This window comes from Schistocerca nitens, chromosome 2 (genome assembly GCF_023898315.1).
Source record: "Schistocerca nitens isolate TAMUIC-IGC-003100 chromosome 2, iqSchNite1.1, whole genome shotgun sequence".
In the NCBI taxonomy this organism is placed as follows: domain Eukaryota; kingdom Metazoa; phylum Arthropoda; class Insecta; order Orthoptera; family Acrididae; genus Schistocerca; species Schistocerca nitens.
The window spans coordinates 162,771,914-162,790,082 of NC_064615.1; the positions used below are offsets into that span (position 1 = coordinate 162,771,914).

The 18,169-nt window shown below is 39.7% G+C and overlaps 1 long non-coding RNA gene and 2 other non-coding genes across 3 annotated transcripts; 1 reads left to right on the plus strand and 2 right to left on the minus strand.

The window, feature by feature from the left end:
• Positions 1-762: 762 nt before the first annotated feature.
• Positions 763-1,705, minus strand: LOC126234307 (uncharacterized). The gene is made up of 3 exons (XR_007544709.1): positions 1,550-1,705; positions 983-1,109; positions 763-884 (listed from the first exon to the last, which is right to left on the minus strand). It is a non-coding gene; the product is annotated as an uncharacterized LOC126234307 (long non-coding RNA).
• Positions 1,706-16,774: 15,069 nt separating this feature from the next.
• On the minus strand, positions 16,775-16,849 carry Trnat-ugu (transfer RNA threonine (anticodon UGU)). The gene has a single exon. It is a non-coding gene; the product is annotated as a tRNA-Thr (tRNA).
• A 686-nt stretch (positions 16,850-17,535) lies between these two features.
• On the plus strand, positions 17,536-17,610 carry Trnat-ugu (transfer RNA threonine (anticodon UGU)). The gene has a single exon. It is a non-coding gene; the product is annotated as a tRNA-Thr (tRNA).
• Positions 17,611-18,169: the final 559 nt, after the last annotated feature.

Here is an 18,169-nt window from a genome sequence, read left to right on the forward strand (position 1 = left end):
TTGGGGATGAGCAGATCATGGACCGATGCATAGCTTTCATTAGAGCAAACGTGGGAAATTTGGAACAACTTTTGTAAATGTGATCCGTTGCAAACACAGATGTTACATCGTTATTGTCGTCGCTGTAACAAAGTAAAAGCTGTCCTTATTTCTTTTTTCTTTCCTTTTGTGGTTGTTTTGTTTACAGACATTATTTACCAAGGAAAACTTAGGTGATTTACTGGTAACGAACGCAGTTCGGACCCTTATACTCAGTTAATTGTGAAACAGTTTGCTATGTTTTTGTTGTATAGTACTTTGAAATAAACTAGTGGAGCTCACAAGACCGGTAAATAAAATAATATATCTCACCTAAATGTAAACACATAATTGTCTAACACAATGGAAATATTTAATGCCCATCTGACCAAGAGTCGAACCCTGAGCTCAACTTGCTAAAGTTGCGCACGTGGGTCCAGTGCCACACCGACTTGAGTATTTGGGATGATTAGGAGCGACAGACCGATATGCTCAGCAGCTGCAAGTACGACGACGTGCATCATCCGGTGACGTCAGATCTTTGACATTTGTCATCCACTTTTCTGTATATATATATATATATATATATATATATATATATATATATATATATATGTGTGTGTGTGTGTGTGTGTGTGTGTGTGTATGTGTGTGTGTGTGTTCCACTTTTCCATTTCATAGAAACTACAAAAGACTGCCATGGCTGTATAAAATTTTAACATTTTGTCCTTTATTGATTGGCGACTCCATGTTGTCTTGTGCACAACGACCAGATAACAGGTATACTTGAAAAAAGAGACAGCATTGGTCGTATATTTTTACTATTGCAGAATCGATTTTCTGTCACTGAGTGACCATCTTCAGTGCTAGAAGTTAAAAAAATTTTCACAACACGATCAGAGAGTACAACATAGAAAATCACAATTACATCTGTATATGAACATTACACTTGTTAGAAACAAACCTATATTGTATAACTTAAATTGGGATGCACTGTTGACACTATGCATTACGGCGATCACATAGACTGAGGTCGCTGTTTACCTGCACTTGTTCAGCAGACCTCGGTGTGACGGGGCTTGACACGCCCTCTATGTGACATGTGTCACGTGAAGACATAGTATTATTGGTTTTGCGAATTATTAACACTAAATAACTCTTGTACTTTTGTGAATGGTGTAGTAATTCAAATTTAAAATGTACGTACAACACATAGCAGATGCAGGAGAATATCTAAAATACATTGGTATATTGTTTTTTATAAACTATGAAACATAAAATAGATCGATGATAAGTTATTAGAGTGCAGAACATGTAAAAAGCAAAAGACAATGCCAAAGAATAATAAATGAACAACATAAAAAGAGGCGCAACACACGTCTTTCTTAAAAAACGTAACACCCACCATCTGGCGTGGGAAGTCAAAAGTACAACGTTCGTAATTTAGGTAACAAACGTTAATATCAAGGAGTCCATATATAAAAAATAATAACATTAATACCAAGGAGTCAAATATATTAAAAATAATCACATTACGAAACTGCCGTTACTTAATAATTAAATTAAAACGCCGTGCAAATGTAAGGTGCGAACAAGTAGTATACATCAATCATCGAGAAACCAACATGAGGAAGGACAAGTAACAGTGTCACTTATACCAAAATGTACATCGTACTTTAGAGAAATTAAACATAGACTATGCACGATATCCAGCACTTATTCAAATAGCAAAAGAATTGTTAACCTACATTAAAAATAATTACGTAAAGTGATAACCGGTTTGTATTACTTTGTGTCAACGCCTACGAGATGTCGACTGTCGTAAAATTATGTTCAGTAGGCGTCCATAAGTTCTGTAAATTACAGAACAAACAAGAAAGAAGCATCTTTTAAAAACCGAAATTATCGTTCACAACACCCAGACCAACACAAAAAAGCGTTTTTCCACTTTGCATTTCATCGTATGTTCCGATTACCATTATCTAAGGAAAACCATGAGAAAGAGTTAAACATAGTTAAACAAATTGCAAGAAATAATAATTACCCGTTGAAATATGTCATGAACATTTATGAGATGACATCCAAGAAATATAGTAAAGACAATTTAAGGCGGAATGAGATAAGCGAAACTAAAAATCAAAAATTTATCACATTGCCTTTCTATGGTCCCATTAGCAATAAAATTGCCAATGTATTCAAGAAGAGAAATATTAATGTAGGTTTCTCGACGGCGAACAAACTGGGCGTGCTTTTAAGGAATAACATTCATGAACGCAAAGTCTTACATGAATCAGGTGTTTACAAACTTATGTGTGCCGCGTGTAATGCAGGTTACATAGGGCAAACAGGACGAAAATTAGAAACAAGGTTCCGTGAGCACGTAGCACTTGAGAGGAAAGATATTGCTGAAAAATCGAATTTCGCAGCCCATCTGGTAGCAACTGGTCATACAACTCCAGATTTGACATCGCAATTGAAATTGTTGCACAATGGTAAAAAAGGTCGCCTTCTCGACCTTATGGAAGAGATGGAGATCTTTTGTCATAATAAAGCTCCAGATATCACGCTGCTCAACGAGCAAACGATATCGAGAAGCACACATTTTTGGGAATGCTTCTCCGATTTACTATGAAATAAAGTCAACTAGTGGTCATTTATCACAATTTGCATTTCATAGTCAGCTGCTTGTTATCCCTTATATACAACGCCTCAGTCATAGTCGCTACGAGAACACGTATAATGGTCGCTATTTCAACTGTCTCAACACATTGACACACATGTTTTTAGTTTGTTTTAATAACATTACTAATTTCGGTTTTTAAAAGATGCTTCTTTCTTGTTTGTTCTGTAATTTACAGAACTTATGGACGCCTACTGAACATAATTTTACGACAGTCGACATCTCGTAGGCGTTGACACAAAGTAATACAAACCGGTTATCACTTTACGTAATTATTTTTAATGTAGGTTAACAATTCTTTTGCTATTTGAATAAGTGCTGGATATCGTGCATAGTCTATGTTTAATTTCTCTAAAGTACGATGTACATTTTGGTATAAGTGACACTGTTACTTGTCCTTCCTCATGTTGGTTTCTCGATGATTGATGTATACTACTTGTTCGCACCTTACATTTGCACGGCGTTTTAATTTAATTATTAAGTAACGGCAGTTTCGTAATGTGATTATTTTTAATATATTTGACTCCTTGGTATTAATGTTATTATTTTTTATATATGGACTCCTTGATATTAACGTTTGTTACCTAAATTACGAACGTTGTACTTTTGACTTCCCACGCCAGATGGTGGGTGTTACGTTTTTTAAGAAAGACGTGTGTTGCGCCTCTTTTTATGTTGTTCATTTATTATTCTTTGGCATTGTCTTTTGCTTTTTACATGTTCTGCACTCTAATAACTTATCATCGATCTATTTTATGTTTCATAGTTTATAAAAAACAATATACCAATGTATTTTAGATATTCTCCTGCATCTGCTATGTGTTGTACGTACATTTTAAATTTGAATTACTACACCATTCACAAAAGTACAAGAGTTATTTAGTGTTAATAATTCGCAAAACCAATAATACTATGTCTTCACGTGACACATGTCACATAGAGGGCGTGTCAAGCCCCGTCACACCGAGGTCTGCTGAACAAGTGCAGGTAAACAGCGACCTCAGTCTATGTGATCGCCGTAATGCATAGTGTCAACAGTGCATCCCAATTTAAGTTATACAATATAGGTTTGTTTCTAACAAGTGTAATGTTCATATACAGATGTAATTGTGATTTTCTATGTTGTACTCTCTGATCGTAATGTGAAAAATTTTTTAACTTCTAGCACTGAAGATGGTCACTCAGTGACAGAAAATCGATTCTGCAATAGTAAAAATATACGACCAATGCTGTCTCTTTTTTCAAGTATTTTGTCCTTTCCTACTTCTACCCAGAGCTCTCTTTAGGGTGCCACAAATACACTCCTGGAAATGGAAAAAAGAACACATAGACACCGGTGTGTCAGACCCACCACACTCGCTCCGGGCGCTGCGAGAGGGCTGTACAAGCAATGATCACACGCACGGCACAGCGGACACACCAGGAATCGCGGTGTTGGCCGTCGAATGGCGCTAGCTGCGCAGCATTTGTGCACCGCCGCCGTCAGTGTCAGCCAGTTTGCCGTGGCATACGGAGCTCCATCGCAGTCTTTAACACTGGTAGCATGCCGCGACAGCGTGGACGTGAACCGTATGTGCAGTTGACGGACTTTGAGCGAGGGCGTATAGTGGGCATGCGGGAGGCCGGGTGGACGTACCGCCGAATTGCTCAACACGTGGGGCGTGAGGTCTCCACAGTACATCGATGTTGTCGCCAGTGGTCGGCGGAAGGTGCACGTGCCCGTCGACCTGGGACCGGACCGCAGCGACGCACGGATGCACGCCAAGACCGTAGGATCCTACGCAGTGCCGTAGGGGACCGCACCGCCACTTCCCAGCAAATTAGGGACACTGTTGCTCCTGGGGTATCGGCGAGGACCATTCGCAACCGTCTCCATGAAGCTGGGCTACGGTCCCGCACACCGTTAGGCCGTCTTCCGCTCACGCCCCAACATCGTGCAGCCCGCCTCCAGTGGTGTCGCGACAGGCGTGAATGGAGGGACGAATGGAGACGTGTCGTCTTCAGCGATGAGAGTCGCTTCTGCCTTGGTGCCAATGATGGTCGTATGCGTGTTTGGCGCCGTGCAGGTGAGCGCCACAATCAGGACTGCATACGACCGAGGCACACAGGGCCAACACCCGGCATCATGGTGTGGGGAGCGATCTCCTACACTGGCCGTACACCGCTGGTGATCGTCGAGGGGACACTGAATAGTGCACGGTACATCCAAACCGTCATCGAACCCATCGTTCTACCATTCCTAGACCGGCAAGGGAACTTGCTGTTCCAACAGGACAATGCACGTCCGCATGTATCCCGTGCCACCCAACGTGCTCTAGAAGGTGTAAGTCAACTACCCTGGCCAGCAAGATCTCCGGATCTGTCCCCCATTGAGCATGTTTGGGAATGGATGAAGCGTCGTCTCACGCGGTCTGCACGTCCAGCACGAACGCTGGTCCAACTGAGGCGCCAGGTGGAAATGGCATGGCAAGCCGTTCCACGGGACTACATCCAGCATCTCTACGATCGTCTCCATGGGAGAACAGCAGCCTGCATTGCTGCGAAAGGTGGATATACACTGTACTAGTGCCGACATTGTGCATGCTCTGTTGCCTGTGTCTATGTGCCTGTGGTTCTGTCAGTGTGATCATGTGATGTATCTGACCTCAGGAATGTGTCAATAAAGTTTCCCCTTCCTGGGACAATGAATTCACGGTGTTCTTATTTCAATTTCCAGGAGTGTAGTTTTCAACCACTCAAATGTTTTTTTTTTTTTTTTTTATATCGTATCGATACGATGCGTCACCGCCCAAGAGTCTGAAAGTGTTTACGTCTTAAGGATTGTGAGATTTCTTATAACGTAAACTTGGTTTCAGCTATCGATACGCTTCAAGTATGTTGCTCTGGAATTTTGTGTAGTTTATATAGCGCTCTGTGTAAACAGAATCTAGTTATGATCATATATTACAGTTTTGATAAAATTTCTTTCCTTGCACGAATCTTTCACGTTAAATTTTATAATCCGTTGTTTCCGTTCCCTCGCAACGTCGCCTTGATATAAATTAAAAAGTAACTGTGAAATACAACACCTTTGTTTTGAACAAGGTGTTTTGAACCTTTAGTAATATCTCCTCGGACAATATTTCCAGATTTATCCCTTTACATTTGTCTGTTTCCCTACAAATGTGCTTTGAATAAGTTCGATCATGTGTAGTGGTATTACTCTTATTTAAGTTCCGTCCCTCTACCGGTTAAAACGGCACCGTTGTAGGATCACTTTGTTATCCAGATGCCAGTGTCTGTCAGAGTGGTGAAAACCATTTGTAGTAGGAACTGTCAGACGTATCAAGCTGAAATGCATGTGACTTGTTTAGGTCTACGGTCTCTTAGCAATGTAAGTAATGTAGCATCAGAGTCAGGCAGTCAAAAGGTACGGCCATTTATGTCACATATTTCGATATTTGCAAACTCACTCGTCAAAGCCTGTAGAGTACTTGCCGTTGGTCTAGAATGATGAAATTCGCAACACCTAGGCTTGACAGTAGAAAGAAAGGGAAAAATTCAGAAAATTGATAATTTATTATTACGTCATTTGAAAAAATTATTTGTTTTGTAATTTGTTATCCGACTTGTCAGTGGATATATAAAACTTCTCGATTGTCTTGGAACCCGTGGAAACGATGCCTTCCTACTATCAGAGTCATGAACAGGCAAATATCGTAGAGATGCACATCCGGAATGGATGAATTGTCTATACTCATAATTGAGTTTGTACAGAAGCCTGAGTGTGTGGCTTCTGCATGCACCTGGACAGTTTTTTTCTATCGCATGCAATAGTTTTTCTCTGTGCACATTATCAAATGCTTTACAACAGTTTATTACGACTACTAAACTATAATCTCTTTTTTCTCCTATTGTTTTAATCAGAAAATGTAATCTGGGTACGGCTTTCCATTCCGAAAACCTGTCTGTTCTTCCAGTAATGTATTGGCTATGATTTTTCTCTTTGTGTTTAAAATTATCTTCGCGTACACTTTGTATCCTCTGCACAGGTGCGTGATAAGTGAACATGACCGCAGATGAAGTGGTCGGATCGGACTGTGTAACGGGCCGGTATTCCCGAGGCCGCATTCCCTGTGAGTGGGCGGTGCCTGAGGGCGCCAGTCGGACGAGCCGGCCGCAGACCCGGGACCCGACAGCCGCGCGTGGCCTCTGCCTGCGACCGCAACTTCCGCCTCTGTCAGCCTCGGCCCAACTTCTCCTGTTTCCCGGAAATTATCGGTCAAACACACGCCGCCCGCCGCTAACCCTCTACTAACGACCGGGAGCCACTAACAACATCAGACGTCGCCAACTGATCGTGTGAGGTAACGGGTCCCCTGCGGCCCTTGTCAGAACTTTGTGATGATTGCAGCAAATCGGTAACAGTGTTGTGAATCTTCCCTCTGGAATTCCAGAACTGCTCTCAGTCCGCTGTGGCACTGAGACACGCTGGTGCTTGATCCTATACCAACTGCAATGTTCGTAACATTTGTCCAAGAGTAACATAGCTGTTTAAATTTGCACAATTTCATCTTTTTGGTTATAGAGCCAAAAGTAGGGTCAGGAACAACGAAAATTGGTTAAATTTTGCTTCACATACAGGATATTTCTGAAAACTTAAGAAATGAAACTTCCGGGCAGATTAAAACTGTGTGCCGGACCGAGACTCGAACTCGGGACCTTTGCCGCTGCAGAGTGAAACTCTCATTCTGGAAACATCCCCCAGGCTGTGGCTAAGCCAGGTCTCCGCAATATCCTTTCTTTCAGGAGTGCTAGTTCTGCAAGGTTCGTAGTAGAGCTTCTGTAAAGTTTGGAAGGTACAAGACGAGGTACTGGCGGAAGGGAAGCTTTGAGGACAGGGCTTGAGTCGTGCTTGGGTAGCTCAGATGGTAGAGGACTTGCTCGCGAAAGGCAAAGGTCCCGAGGTCGAGTTTTCATTCTGGAACTTGAAACACGTATGTATTCATTACCAGCGATGGCGAGGCATGACAGAATCTCTGTCCAGAGAGTTATTTATCGTTGCTAGTCTGCGCTTGACCGCGCGAGAGTTAAGTTGTATGTGGCGAGCCGGCAGAGGGAGTAGACAGTCGGATAGTAGTAGCAGTCTGGTGTAGTAGTCGGTGCCAGTCTGCGGGAGTCGGCATGCGTCGACGGCGTGCTGTTCTTCCGAATCTGGTCAGGATTGTGGTGGACGATATGTATATTATTGTAGAAGGTAATGAAGCAGCATTGCGCTCAGCTAATATCGTATGTTAATTGTAATTGGTTTGTTCAGAAAAATGCCCCAATAATAATTTTTCTATAAAGTAACTTTTTAAAGAAAAGGATTCTTTTCAAGTTAAAGAATATTTCCTATGCATTTCCTCCAAGAATCAAAATTAAATATGGGCCAGCATTGCACGGAGCTGTGCCGAAAAATAAGAGCAGATATACATGCAGTTTTACTGAGGTAAGAATTTATCAGGTTTAATTATTTCACAGGGCCGAAGGTCAGCGTTGCTGCCCTTATATGATTTATCAGGTTTAATTATTTGTGTTGAGATCTTACATTCAGTTCATGGTTCATTATGTAATTAACATTATTGTGGGTTTAATGATCAAATATCTTAACGTTAATTTTGTGGGGAGTTTATATTTGGGCCATTATTATTCTTTAATTTTGCAAGGAGGTTACGCTTGGCTCATTTTTATTATTCACTTTTGTGGGAAGACCTCGTTTCACTTAACATTGACTTTCATATTCTTGCTGGGAAGTTACAATTTCACTATTATTGACTTTTAAAATTTTGCTGGGAGGTTACACTTGGCGAAATCCGGACCAGGATCGTATTTCTTTGTGAATCTTCTGAGAAGTAGTCAGATATCTGCTCTTATTTATTTAAATATAATTAGCATTTGGCGCAACGCTTTTACTAATTTTATCAATCTTTCTTCCACAGATCATCGGCAATTTGTTGCTCTTTGTTGTAATAGTGTTTGTTGGATTTTGCATTGTCTTTGTTTCATTTGTGAATAATTGTGATTAGTGCAAAAATGCCGCGAAAGACTGTTAACAGTACATTGCGAAGTATAATGAGTGAAATAGACGACTTAAACAACTTGACCGATAGTACTTGTGACACGCAATGTAATGTTGACAATCCTCCATTTGCAGACAATCAGTGTGTACCGACCACTAATGTTGATTTTGATCCTAGTGATGAACAGACAAACTGAATTGTGTCCTCTGTTAATTTGACGACAATTGATGACGCGGGGCGTTCTGTTGCAATGAGCTCTGCCCAGCTTAACACAACCGGTTTGCAAAATTTACAGACAAATTTTTCTATTGAAAATGAACAGAGTAATCAGAGTACGACAGATTTATTTAATTCCGGTGTAGTGACTAACAGTGCACATCCGATTAGCAAACATTTTGAAGAATCACAAAATGACCGAATGGTTACACAAAACGTGACAATTGCAGGTACGCCATCAAACAGCACAGAGAATAGAGCCGATAATTTTGGCTGGGATCAAATTGGGGCAATATTACTATTAATGAATGAAATACAGGAAAACCGTCTCAAACCACATGATCTAATTAATGAAAGTTATAAACAGTCGAATGAAGAACAAGACAACATTAATAAAAAAATCAAACAACTTAGTGAACGGAATAAACAGCTTAATGAACAGATTACAGCCATTGCCGCGCAATATTATGATACTAAAAGACAATTACGTGACGAAATTAAGGCTTGTGCTAGTAATAGTAGTGAAAAAACTAGATCTGTTGCTCAAGAATTAGATAATAAACATGCAGCTACAACAGAATCACATAGAGACGGAATTAGTGCAGTCGCTGAACAATGTCCTAAAAACGCAACACAACGTGTTAAAGTGACAGAAATGAAAAGTGTTTCAGTCACTAATACGTCACAGAATACGCCACGTTGCGAGCATTTGTCACACTCACATAGCCAGTGTCATTTAGGCAATTTACAGAAACTACGTGACCTAGAATACGAATTGACAGAGACAAATAAATTCTTATGCAATCGTGAACCTGTTCACACGTTCAGAGACGACAACGTTGATCACGAGCAATTACTATCCGTAAAAAAATCTAAAGTATTTGAAAATTACAGAGCACAGGTACACGACGAGTTTAATTTAAAGTCACCAGAACTGTCACACAGGCTGGATACGGAAAACGATAAGAAATTTGAACAACAGATCAGCCACATTGACGAACGTATTAAAGTAACAGAAATGAAAAACGTTTCAATTACTAACGCGTCACAGCGTGCGGCACATTCTGAACGTTTGTCGCACTCAGGCAGCCAGTATAACGTAAGTAATTTACAGAAAACACGCGACTTAAAATCTGAAAAGCTACGTGACTTAAAATCTGAAATGACACAGACAAACAGATTCTGACACAATCGTGAACCTGTTCACACATTCAGTGATGAGAACGTTGATTATAAGCAATTTGTATGTGTAAAAAAATCTAAGGTATTTGAAAATGACAGAGCACAGGTACACGCATTGAACTGGATACGTCGATTTATTTTTGTACTTTCACCGCCATTACCTATAATGCAGAAACTAGAATTAGCAAAGATACAGCAATTTTCTTTCGAATTTTTACCGCCATTGCATGTAACACAAAAGCTAAAATTTATCTGAAGCGCGTAATAGACCTCAGGGGATTCATTACGCTTTAATGAGTATGTGCCGTAGCGTGCACAGGGACCCGAGCTGTAGTAGTGCTGTTTCATCTTTAGTTTTCTGCACTGCTGCCTTCTCTTCTACTATCCTTTGTATCTATCAAAACAGCTCTTTAACTATTGCTCTATCTAGGATTAAGATACATGTTATGAAAACCCGATGTGACAAGCTATACCGAAAGTGACAATTTTTCATTAGACGCTACAGAAATGACAACTACGAGAACTTTAATATAAGAGAAAATTTTAATCATCAGTATGTACAAAATTTTCAGCAGTCGCAAACACATTTTGGTAACAATAGACGTTTTTCTCCGCAACAGCATGAAAGCCAACCGGTTAGCATACCTAACCAACAATGTAATGTACAAGGTCAACCAAACTTTAATGTTTCGCCGCGTGCACGTATAGCATCAGCTCCAACAAATAGTAACGCACAGCAACAAGGAAATCAGTACGTACAGAAAACACAGTATTTCAATTCCTATCGCAATGCACCGTATAAGAATGACTATCACGACAGACGTAAAAACAATGAGCACAATTATCAACATACGTTTAATAACAGTCGATCTTACCAGCAGCAAAATGATCAGCAACAACATATTCTCATGAATGAACCCGACAGTAGATATCATCCAGAGCGTAATACGTCTGGAAGAAATAACAGAACAGTTCAAATAGTCGAAATGCCACAGCATCCGCCCGAAAATAATAATACGTCAGATAGAATTTGATTAAATACAATACAGCATGCATATTCCAGTAACGCAAGCAATAATTTCGACACGCAGAATCTTGTTCACGAAAACGTTATCTGAAACATGCCTTGTTGAATGCACCACTTTTATCGCACCCAGATCTTACCAGAAACTTTTCCATTGCTACCGTCAGTTCTAACACCGCTTTAGGCGTACGTATTGTAGTGGACTGACAAGGCAGCCAGTCCACAGAGACGGGTAGCCGAAAGGGCACACGTACACACACGCCGACTGGCGCGAAGTCTGGAACAGGATACGTGATGAATGTGATAAAGAAAAGAACGTAGCTACTAGAACACTTAACTTTTATATCGTCCTTTGGTATACAGCATTCTTGATGATACAAGTGAGACTCTTTAGCTTCATGAAGTAACTAATGGCGCCTTGCTAGGTCGTAGCCATGGACTTAGCTGAAGGCTATTCTAACTATCTCTCGGCAAATGAGAGAAAGGCTTCGTCAGTGTAGTCGCTAGCAAAGTCGTCGTACAACTGGGGCGAGTGCTAGTCAGTCTCTCGAGACCTGCCGTGTGGTGGCGCTCGGTCTGCGATCACTGCCAGTGGCGACACGCGGGTCCGACATGTACTAATGGACCGCGGCCGATTTAAGCTACCACCTAGCAAGTGTGGTGTCTGGCGGTGACACCACACATATTTTTCAGGAAATTGAAGAAGATGGCTCTACAGTAATTAAAAACATCGCATTTGCAAGTTGCATTCTATCATCTGCTGAGCGAAATTATTCTGTTACAGAACTTGAAACATTATGTGTTGTTTGGGCTTTTACAAGATTTAGGCATTTTCTTTATGGAAGACATACCACCGTTTACACAGACCACAGAGGGATACAATTTTTGCTTTCGGCTAAATTTACACACGATAGATTAAGCAGATGGAAACTTTATCTACAGTAATTTAATTTTACAATAGTTCACATTCCCGGCACACAAAATGTTGTAGGAGACGCACTATTTCGTTCTCTCGGCAACAATTAGCAAGACATCGCAACCACCTTCTGCAAAGCAAATTTCAGCGTCATGTACATTCAACAAGTTGCATTTGAAAATTTTATTTCGTCGTCGTTACAAGACATAGCACAAGAGCAAAGTAAAGACAACGTGTGGAAAGAGATTAAACACCTTTGGCAAGATAGAAATAATGTTAGCATTAGAAACCATTACACTGTACGCAATGACATTCTGTTTCGCCGCTCTCAACCTGACAGCAACAATTGGTTATTATGCATTCCTGACGAACTTGTTAACAAATTAATCTGGTATACTCATTAAGTTATGCACATTACGGAGCTAGAAAATGTTTTCTTATACTGAGACAGAACTGTTATTTTGCCAACATGGAGAAACGTATACGACGAGTTTTAGCGTCATGTAAATCTGCCAGAAAGCTAAATCAGATACGACTTCACATATTCCTCCATTATATCCCATTGTACCCGTTAAATTGAGACATATGGCCGCTGTAGACATTTTTGGTCCGATTCCCAGAAATAATAGAGGTTTTTGCTACATCTTTGTCGCTGTTGAACTCACTTCAAAATTTGTTACCTTCACTCCGTTTCGCAAAGCTACTGCTAAAACTGTTTCGAAAGCATTTGTAAAACATTTTCTATTTCATGTAGGGCATGTGTTGAAAGTAATTTCCGACAATGGATCACAGTTTCGATCTGCTATATGGACACGAATGTTACGAGCTAGAAACATTTCTCCGATATATATATCCAGGTACCATGCTTCTTCGAACCCTTGTGAACGAATAATGAAAGAAATTGGTAAACTGTGTAGAATTTGCTGCCATAAAAAATATATTCATTGGGACACACACATACTCTCATTGCAAAACGTAATTAATTCCATACCGAATGAATCTACTATGCTATCTCCGACTGTTATACTGAAAAATGGTGAACCACCTAACAAAATTAAAGAATTAGTAACATTTCCTACATCTCGTCGACTACGACACCATGAAATAATTGACATTGCACTGAACAACATCAAACGTGCCGCAGAGCGCCGGAGAAGACAGCAAAAACAGGTTTGTACACGCCGTGACTTTCACGTTGGACAGAAGATATTAGTACGTACACACTATTTATCCAACAAAATAAAAGGTAGGTGCAGTAAATTTGAACTTCTATACGCAGGTCCATATCGGATTCGCAGCATTCCTCACCCCAATGTTGTACACGTCGAAACTTTGAGAACCAGAAAATCGAAAGGAAACCACCACACATCGAATATTAAACCTTTTATTGAATGAAGATACTTTATGATTTAACATGGTGTAGTGTCATTTCCTAATTTTTATGACCACTTATACAATTGTATTTATGTGACTACTTACTGACGATTATCGTATTTCTTCTTGGCAAATGCCCGGCAAGGTAAGGTTAGCAGGTCGCTTTTCTTGTCGTTACACATCAGACCGTGCACATTTTTCCAGATAAACTTACGTATCTTATGAATAATTATGCAATTCTATCTAGTGACATATTAATTTTATTAAATTCTCTCTTCATTAAAGTCTTTAATTCTCGCCTCTATCAACTACACAACATACAAGCTGAACACAAATTAGGTCACATTCCTTGTCGTTATATATCAGATCGTGCACATTTTCCATTTTTTATGTATGTATGATTGTTTCCCTGTTTGTTTGTATGCATTATGAAGTAGTTAAGATATAGCAAACACCAGTTGACTTTGACATTTTTGCCTTATGATATCTCAACATCGTGACTATTTTACATTTTTTTTTTTTTTGCTGCTGCATTGTGATATTCTGTGTACATTTTTGCATCTGAACACTATCTATATTTTTGACATATTACGTTTTCTGTCATGGTATGCTATATGCTCAATTATGTTACTATAAACCAGTTTTTATTTAATGGGTATATGATTTAAATGCAAGACATTAATCTTTGTTCATCATTTTCAGAGAGAAATAACGTGTAAATGAAATGAATTAAACACAAATGGAATTTCACCTACGGAATAAACGAAAGAAGATGCAAAACCTTATGAGGAAGAGTAAATGGATCAGGATTAACAAGCATTAACAAGAATATACTATACACATCGTAGAAGAGCAGTCTTAACTAATTTTTTCTGTCAGAATACGAAGCGATTGATGCAGGCTGTCAGACAGAACTTCACATCTTAGTTTTAGTGATTAAATGTGATAGAAATAAGGAATAATTGTGTAATGAATAATGAAGTGATTTTTTTTTGCAGATGATAATGAATGGTGATGAATAATGATGAAGAATGTGCAGCTATGAATAATGAAGTTTTTCTTTACAGGTGATGATAATAATGGAGTTATGATAATGAAGTGATGGATAATGAAGTTTTTTCTTTACAGATGAGGATGATGTTGAAGTTTATGTATTTATGCTCTGTAGTTATTTAAGTATTTGCTGCAGTTAGTTTTGACAGTATGTGTTGTATTGCATAGTATGATGACTGAAGGTTTTGGAAAAGACAGCTAGGGAACACATTTTATACACATTTCACTACCTGTTAATTCGAAGTTCACTACTTTTCAGCATAAAATGCGTTTCTTCTTTCAGTCTAATAATCCATTTTTGTATATTTTGCAGGAGAAATTAATGTACTATAAGCAGTTGTTCATTAAACCCATGTCATTTATGAATGTGATTACGTATACTCTACTTGTTTCATAATCTTGATACAGCTGACTCGTGACGAATGACGTTACACATCTTCATTTGCAGCAATAACTCTAAAGCAAATATTGTTATTAATTATCGAACCCAACGCAATGCATTGCTAACACTAAAAAAATGCTATGTAACTGGCAAATGAATGCTACTGATTAATGTAATAAGATGAACTATGAGGACAATGCTTACTATAATTAGATTAATTATGCCATTTATTACCTAATTTTCAATGATGACTTCTGATGGTTTGTAATTACGCAATGAATGCCAATGTTCTCTGTAAATGACTTCTGATGGTTTGTAATTAGGCAATGAATGCCAATGTTGTCTGTAAATGACTTCTGATGGTTTGTAATTAGGCAGTGAGTGCCAATGTTCTCTGTAAATGACTTCTGATGGTTTGTAATTAGGCAATGAGTGCCAATGTTCTCTGTAAATGACTTCAGATGGTTTGTAATTAGGCAATGAGTGCGAAAGTTCTCTGTAAATGACTTCTGATGGTTTGTAATTAGGCAATGAGTGCCAATGTTCTCTGTAAAGTTACTCATGAACATTATTCTGTAATACTACATACATGGTACAGAAATGTTCAATAACTGGGCAATGAGTGCCACCCATTACTAGTGTAATTCTCAATGAAGACTAGTATGTGACTTAATGTCCTTCACCTTCTAACCTAATTACCTGGAATTACTGCAATATCCGTTTGTCCTGTATATCCTCATGATCATGGAGCACTAAATTCGGTTTTTGCACTAATTCTACGTTGCTGTAACAGACAAGAACGTTGTGTTGACACGACATGCTGTCCACCACAATGAGCGATGAGATGCTATTATGGTCCCAATCTTTGGTGTACCTAATGTGTTACCAAAAGGATAACATGGAATATTACTACGGCATTTCAATGTCTTGGCTACGCTGATTAATACTTCTGGGAGAACAACTTTAGATTGCCTCACTTGGTGTTGTGCTTCTGTAGAAAGATATGGACTTTCAGTGCAGCTGCGTGCAACCTAAAGTGCTACAACCATGACGCAATCCTTCCCTTTCCTATCCTAATTCTTGTAACATATTAAAAATCATTTTGTTTTCATGATTTGTATTCATGGCCTATACATTTTGTGATTTGCTGATATGTTCTGATCTACAGCGCATGTGCACTTTTGTCATTTTGTTAACATGTTTTCTACTCATTGCATATACATTTTTTGTGATTTGCTGATATGTTCTGTACTACTGTGCGTGTGCACTTTTGCCATTTGTGAATATGTTTTGTACTCATTGCATATATTTTGTCTTTACCTGATATGTTCTGTACTCAGTGCATGTGTACTATATTTACTTCATGTTCTACACCTATGTATCTGTATATTCTGTGATTGTAAAGTTAGTTAGTTAAGAAAAAATTTGTTGCTCATGGCAAGTCCAAATGACTCACCATCGCTGCCAAATTTTTGCCCCTCCCCAGTGGAGGGTTATGAAACACGAATGTATTCATTACCAGCGATGGCGAGCCATGACGGAATCACTGACCAGAGAGTTATTTATCGTTGCTAGTCTGCGCTTGACCGCGCGAGAGTTGAGTTGTGTGTGGCGAGTCGGCAGAGGGAGTATACAGTCGGGTAGTAGTAGCAGTCTGGTGTAGTAGTCGGTGCCAGTCTGCGGGAGTCGGCATGCGTAGACGGCGTGCTGGTCTTCCGAATCTGGTCAGGATTGTGGTGGACGATATGTATATTATTGTAGAAGGTAATGAAGCAGCATTGCGCTCAGCTAATATCGTATGTTAATTGTAATTGAAATGATAATTAAATAGACACCCTAGCTGCAAGCAGGCGTTGATACACTTCATTGGGGACATGTTGAAAATGTGTGCCCCGACCGGGACTCGAACCCGGGATCTCCTGCTTACATGGCAGACGCTCTATCCATCTGAGCCACCGCGGGCACAGAGGATAGTGCGTCTGCAGGGACTTATCCCTTGCACGCTCGCCGTGAGATCCACATTCCCAACATGTCCACAACACTACATTCGTAGTGCGCCTAATAGATGTTTGCCCATCATACTCATTACTCGTGGCAGATTAATCTACCAAGTCCCGTACGAGTTCGGGCATAGAGTGTGCGTTCGCACAAGAAGGTCAAAGGCCGGGAACCCATATTTTTAACTATATATGACGGTAGTATCTGTTCCCGAAAGAACAGTTACCGTCGATGACCATACAGCTTTGCTCGAAATGAAATGATAATTAAATAGACACCCTAGCTGCAAGCAGGCGTTGATACACTTCATTGGGGACATGTTGAAAATGTGTGCCCCGACCAGGACTCGAACCCGGTATCTCCTGCTTACATGGCAGACTCTCTATCCATCTGAGCCACTGCGGGCACAAAGGATAGTGCGAAATATATAGTTAAAAATATGGCTTCCCGGCCTTTGACCTTCTTGTGCGAGCGCACACGCTATGCCCGAACTCGTACGGGACTTGGTAGATTAATCTGCCACGGGTAATGAGTATGATGGGCAAACATCTATTAGGCGCACTACGAATGTAGTGTTGTGGACATGTTGGGAATGTGGATCTTACGGGGAGCGTGCAAGGGATAAGTCCCTGCAGACGCACTATCTTCTGTGCCCGCGGTGGCTCAGCTGGATAGAGCGTCTGCCATGTAAGCAGGAGATTCCGGGTTCGAGTCCCGGTCGGGGCACACATTTTCAACATGTCCCCAATGAAGTGTATCAACGCCTGCTTGCAGCTAGGGTGTCTATTTAATTATCATTTCATTTCGAGCAAAGCTGCATGGTCATCGACGGTAACTGTTCTTTCGGGAACAGATACTACCGTCATATGTAGTTAATTTAATTAGTTTGTTCAGAAAAATGCCCCAATACTGATTTTTCTATAAAGTAACTTTTTAAAGAAAAGGATTCATTTCAAGTTAAAGAATATTTCATATGCATTTCCTCCATGAATCAAAATTAAATATGGGCCAGCATTGCACGGTGCTGTGCCGAAAAATAAGAGCAGATATACATGCAGTTTTACTGAGGTAAGAATTTATCTGGTTTAATTATTTCACAAGGCCGAAGGTCAGCGTTGCTGCCCTTATATGATTTATCAGGTTTAATTATTTGTGTTGAGATGTTACATTCAGTTCATGGTTCATTATTTAATTAACATTATTGTGGGTTTAATGATCAATCATCTTAACATTAATTTTGTGGGGAGCTTACATTTGGGCCATTATTATTCTTTAATTTTGCAAG